The 6,069-nt window shown below is 45.0% G+C and overlaps 1 non-coding gene across 1 annotated transcript; it reads left to right on the forward strand.

Moving 5' to 3' along the window:
* The first annotated feature begins 2,966 nt into the window (after positions 1-2,966).
* Trnas-cga (transfer RNA serine (anticodon CGA)) lies at positions 2,967-3,041 on the forward strand. The gene has a single exon. It is a non-coding gene; the product is annotated as a tRNA-Ser (tRNA).
* Positions 3,042-6,069: the final 3,028 nt, after the last annotated feature.

Raw genomic sequence — 6,069 nt, forward strand, 5'->3', positions numbered from 1 at the left:
AACGCGGCTTCACTGCGTCAGAAACAACAGCCAACTAGTTGCAAAACACAGGTTTATTAGACCTTGACCGTCGTTTTCAAACTGTCTTCAGGAAATATAGGGCGCCAAATCACATTATTTACAGTCAAAGTAGGAGTCGATGATATTAATCTACGTCGTACATCTTCTGCAGAATATGGTTTTAAAATCGTCGAAATCATGGTCAAGGTTTAATAAACTTGTATTTTGCAACTGGTTGGCTGTTATTTCTAATGCAATGAAACACTTGCATGCACAGTAGCTGAAGCGCAGCCGCGTTCAAAATCTTGACATCAAGAAATACCTTTCACATTATTGCAGGGAGTAGTAGACGGTAAAAGCTTCTGGGGAAGACAGAGCCAGGAATACAGCCAACAAATAATGGTAAAATGTGAACTTTCACGGCTGAAAATGTCACGATTAAAAAATGTTATGTTTAAACCCAACGTTTCGTCCCCGATGGCAGAGAACATGTCCGTTTAACATAGAGATGACGTTTTCGCTGGCTGTTGATTAATGCGAGAGCTATGATGGTTTATCGATCCTCTTAACAGTATACAAACTTTAAACAGGAACGACATCGTACTAATTCAGCGACTATTTATCGCAGTGAATTAATAGACACATCTTGGAACAGGAATACTACGGATTCGAGTGACAGCCTATTATAACTGAAGCCAACGTTTGTATGCGGGTGACTATACAGATTACTGTAATCCTTCGGCATTACGTAATGATTCCAAACGCGATGTCCGACCCAGCAGCTTACAAACAGCGTTGGTATTCCGTGTTACATCCGCCGCACGCTTCGGAAACGCATTTCCCTGGATTAAGCGCTTCAGGGTGTTTGAGGTCGCTCAGCCGTGGTGCACACTAGATTCCCCAAGAGCTGAAAGTGATGTGCAAACACGCGTGTATTCGGCGCGGCGCGACGGCCACGCTCCGGCGCCTCCACCACGCGGCTCTGTTTGCTCTCTAGCTGGGCGGCAAACACTGTGGCGGGCAATATTGATATTTCACGGCGGGCCGGTCGATGGACAATTCGGCCGCGGTTCTAGCACGCGGTTCCAGGCCAGCCGCACAGCAAGAAACGCCCCGCATCGGCAGACAACTTGGCGTGGCCGCAGCTACGGCGTCAGTTCAATTTTGAATGGTAAGTATGCTGTCGGCCATTAAAACTGCAGCCGGACACGGTGACAAAGTGATAAAGTGGGAATCGAGAGATTACTGGGAATCTCGGTCGGACTACTGTAATTTTCAGGCTGCCTGTAACCTAGCATTCACCTCTCAATCAGGAGCGGACTGGTCTCGGACGACACATGGTTCGGATTCCACGTTAATATTTACTTGGATAACTGGTGTAGATTAGGGGTACGCATATCGGTGAAGTGGCGGACAAATGGCAGGTTTCAACCTGGCCACTGAGCCAGTACTTATTATTACAGTCGAAAAAAAATGAAGACGACATGATAACGATAATCAAATTAAAGTAAAAAACCTCCTTAATTTTGTACATGGCTAGAGCAGCAACTGTAGGTTGATATCTTACTGAAATAATACACGGCTAGTCAGGTGCAAAATGGAAGGTTCATTAAAACCACTTTACCTTGGTATCAACGCTCGTAAAAACTTTAAATTTTGCTGACCTCTTTCAGCTGTATTTTCTGCCTCAACATGTAACCCAGTTGTTAATATCTCCTTGTGAAGAAGTTTCTGTAAACGTTGAAACCCTCAATTTTGCACCTTATTGGCTGTTTATTATTTCACAGGAAGACTTTCGAGAATGTACCTTTGGAGCACGTCATTTTGTGATAGTGAAATTTGGACTATGAGAAAACAGGAGCAGAAGAGAATCTAAGCACGACTCACGTCCGGTACTCACAGCTTTACTTCTGCCAGTACCTCGTCTCCTACCTTCCAAACTTTACAGAAGCTCTCCTGCGAAACTTGCAGAACTAGCACTCCTGAAAGAAAGGATATTGCGGAGACATGGCTTAGCCACAGCCTGGGGGATGTTTCCAGAATGAGATTTTCACTCTGCAGCGGAGTGTGCGCTGATATGAAACTTCCTGGCAGATTAAAACTGTGTGCCCGACCGAGACTCGAACTCGGGACCTTTGCCTTTCGCGGGCAAGTGCTCTACCAACTGAGCTACCGAAGCACGACTCACGTCCGGTACTCACAGCTTTACTTCTGCCAATACCTCGTCTCCTACCTTCCAAACTTTACAGAAGCTCTCCTGCGAAACTTGCAGAACTAGCACTCCTGAAAGAAAGGATATTGCGGAGACATGGCTTAGCCACAGCCTGGGGGATGTTTCCAGAATGAGATTTTCACTCTGCAGCGGAGTGTGCGCTGATATGAAACTTCCTGGCAGATTAAAACTGTGTGCCCGACCGAGACTCGAACTCGGGACCTTTGCCTTTCGCGGGCAAGTGCTCTACCAACTGAGCTACCGAAGCACGACTCACGTCCGGTACTCACAGCTTTACTTCTGCCAGTGGCTGTGGCTAAGCCATGTCTCCGCAATATCCTTTCTTTCAGGAGTGCTAGTTCTGCAAGTTTCGCAGGAGAGCTTCTGTAAAGTTTGGAAGGTAGGAGACGAGGTACTGGCAGAAGTAAAGCTGTGAGTACCGGACGTGAGTCGTGCTTCGGTAGCTCAGTTGGTAGAGCACTTGCCCGCGAAAGGCAAAGGTCCCGAGTTCGAGTCTCGATCGGGCACACAGTTTTAATCTGCCAGGAAGTTTCATATCAGCGCACACTCCGCTGCAGAGTGAAAATCTCATTCTGGAAACATCCCCCAGGCTGTGGCTAAGCCATGTCTCCGCAATATCCTTTCTTTCAGGAGTGCTAGTTCTGCAAGTTTCGCAGGAGAGCTTCTGTAAAGTTTGGAAGGTAGGAGACGAGGTACTGGCAGAAGTAAAGCTGTGAGTACCGGACGTGAGTCGTGCTTCGGTAGCTCAGTTGGTAGAGCATTTGCCCGCGAAAGGCAAAGGTCCCGAGTTCGAGTCTCGGTCGGGCACACAGTTTTAATCTGCCAGGAAGTTTCATATCAGCGCACACTCCGCTGCAGAGTGAAAATCTCATTCTAGAATCTAAGCATTTGAAATCTGTTGCTACAGAAGAATGTTGAAAATTAGGTCAGTTGATAAGGTAAGAAAAGAGGAGATTCTCCGCAGGACAGGAGAGGGAAGCAATTTATGCAGAACACTGATGAGAAGAAGGAACGAATGGTACATCTGTTTAGGCAGCAGGGTATAATCTCACTGATACCAGAGGGAGCTATAGAGGGTGATAACTGCAGAGGTAAACAGGGGTATGAATATATCCAGCAAATCATTGAAGACTTAGGCACAAGTGCTACTCTGAGATGAAAATGTTGCGACAGGATAGGAAAGCGTGCCGAAGGAAAAAGAAAAAGGACATTCAAAACATCTGAATGGGAAACCCACTGTGAAATGTGCGTATCCATGCGTGCAGTAAACATTATGTCAATTTAATTACTGTAATTACCTGACAGTGTCAGAAGCAGAGCTATCTCTACGTCAGTGTAAGAAAAATAGATGTTTTATTGCCCAGATCGCTGTTAGTACATATCCTGATTACTAGTTTCAGCAAAGTTATATTGCTATCTGCAGATCACCGGATACATTAATTATAAAGCCCAACGAGTCGCACATTTCTATCTGCCGATTGAAAACACGGAAGTAAACTCACAGAAAGGACACTCCTTCGCTACACTAAGTACACTAAAATAAAAGCCGTAGTAGTATCAGCAAGGCACAGAGGTGTCAAATACACCAGACGGAGCACATATACTCTTGTCATCTACATCTACATCTACATCTACATCCATACTCCGCAAGCCACCTGACGGTGTGTGGCGGAGGGTACCTTCAGTACCTCTATCGGTTCTCCCTTCTATTCCAGTCTCGTGTTGTTCGTGGAAAGAAGGATTGTCGGTAAGCCTCTGTGTGGGCTCTAATCTCTCTGATTTTATCCTCATGGTCTCTTCGCGAGATATACGTAGGAGGGAGCAATATACTGCTTGACTCTTCGGTGAAGGTATGTTCTCGAAACTTCAATAAAAGCCCGTACCGAGCTACTGAGCGTCTCTCCTGGAGAGTCTTCCACTGGAGTTTATCTATAATCTCCGTAACGCTTTCGCGATTACTAAATGATCCTGTAACGAAGCGCGCTGCTCTCCGTTGGATCTTCTCTATCTCTTCTATCAACCCTATCTGGTACGGATCCCACACTGCTGAGCAGTATTCAAGCAGTGGGCGAACAAGCATACTGTAACCTACTTCCTTTGTTTTCGGATTGCATTTCCTTAGGATTCTTCCAATGAATCTCAGTCTGGCATCTGCTTTACCGACGATCAACATTATATGATCATTCCATTTTAAATCACTCCTAATGCGTACTCCCAGATAATTTAAGGTATCAACTGCTTCCAGTTGCTGACCTGCTATTTTGTAGCTAAATGATAAAGGATCTATCTTTCTGTATATTCGCAGCACATTACACTTGTCTACATTGAGATTCAATTGCCATTCCCTGCACCATGCGTCAATTCGCTGCAGATCCTCCTGCATTTCTGTACAATTTTCCATTGTTACAACCTCTCGGTACACCACAGCATCATCTGCAAAAAGCCTCAGTGAACTTCCGATGTCATCCACCAGGTCATTTATGTATATTGTGAATAGCAACGGTCCTATGACACTCCCCTGCGGCACACCTGAAATCACTCTTACTTCGGAAGACTTCTCTCCATTGAGAATAACATGCTGCGTCCTGTTATCTAGGAACTCCTGAATCCAATCACACAATTGGTCTGATAGTCCATATGCACTTACTTTGCTCATTAAACGACTGTGGGGAACTGTATCGAACGCCTTGCGGAAGTCAAGAAACACGGCATCTACCTGTGAACCCGTGTCTATGGCCCTCTGAGTCTCGTGGACGAATAGCGCGAGCTGGGTTTCACATGACCGTCTTTTTCGAAACCCATGCTGATTCCTACAGAGTAGATTTCTAGTCTCCAGAAAAGTCATTATACTCGAACACAATACGTGTTCCAAAATTCTGCAACTGATCGACGTTAGAGATATAGGTCTATAGTTCTGCACATCTGTTCGACGTCCCTTCTTGAAAACGGGGCTGACCTGTGCCCTTTTCCAATCCTTTGGAACGCTACGCTCTTCTAGAAACCTACGGTACACCGCTGCAAGAAGGGGGGCAAGTTCCTTCGCGTACTCTGTGTAAAATTGAACTGGTATCCCATCAGGTCCAGAGGCCTTTCCTCTTTTGAGCGATTTTAATTGTTTCTCTATCCCTCTGTCGTCTATTTCGATATCTACCATTTTGTCATCTGTGCGACAATCTAGAGAAGGAACTACAGTGCAATCTTCCTCTGTGAAACAACTTTGGAAAAAGACATTTAGTATTTCGGCCTTTAGTCTGTCATCCTCTGTTTCAGTACCATTTTGGTCACAGAGTGTCTGGACATTTTGTTTTGATCCACCTACCGCTTTGACATAAGACCAAAATTTCTTAGGATTTTCTGCCAAGTCAGTACATAGAACTTTACTTTCGAATTCATTGAACGCCTCTCGCATAGCCCTCCTCACACTACATTTCGCTTCGCGTAATTTTTGTTTGTCTGCAAGGCTTTGGCTATGTTTATGTTTGCTGTGAATTTCCCTTTGCTTCCGCAGCAGTTTTCTAACTCGGTTGTTGTACCACGATGGCTCTTTTCCATCTCTTACGATCTTGCTTGGCACATACTCATCTAACGCATAATGTACGACGGTTTTGAACTTTGTCCACTGATCCTCAACACTATCTGTACTTGAGACAAAGCTTTTGTGTTGAGCCAACAGGTACTCTGAAATCTGCTTTTTGTCACTTTTTCTAAACAGAAAAATCTTCCTACCCTTTTTAATATTCCTATTTACGGCTGAAATCATCGATGCCGTAACCGCTTTATGATCGCTTATTCCCTGTTCTGCGTTAACTTTTTCAAATAGTTCGGGTCTGTTTGTC

Source organism: Schistocerca cancellata, chromosome 3, assembly GCF_023864275.1.
Source record: "Schistocerca cancellata isolate TAMUIC-IGC-003103 chromosome 3, iqSchCanc2.1, whole genome shotgun sequence".
Lineage (NCBI taxonomy): Eukaryota > Metazoa > Arthropoda > Insecta > Orthoptera > Acrididae > Schistocerca > Schistocerca cancellata.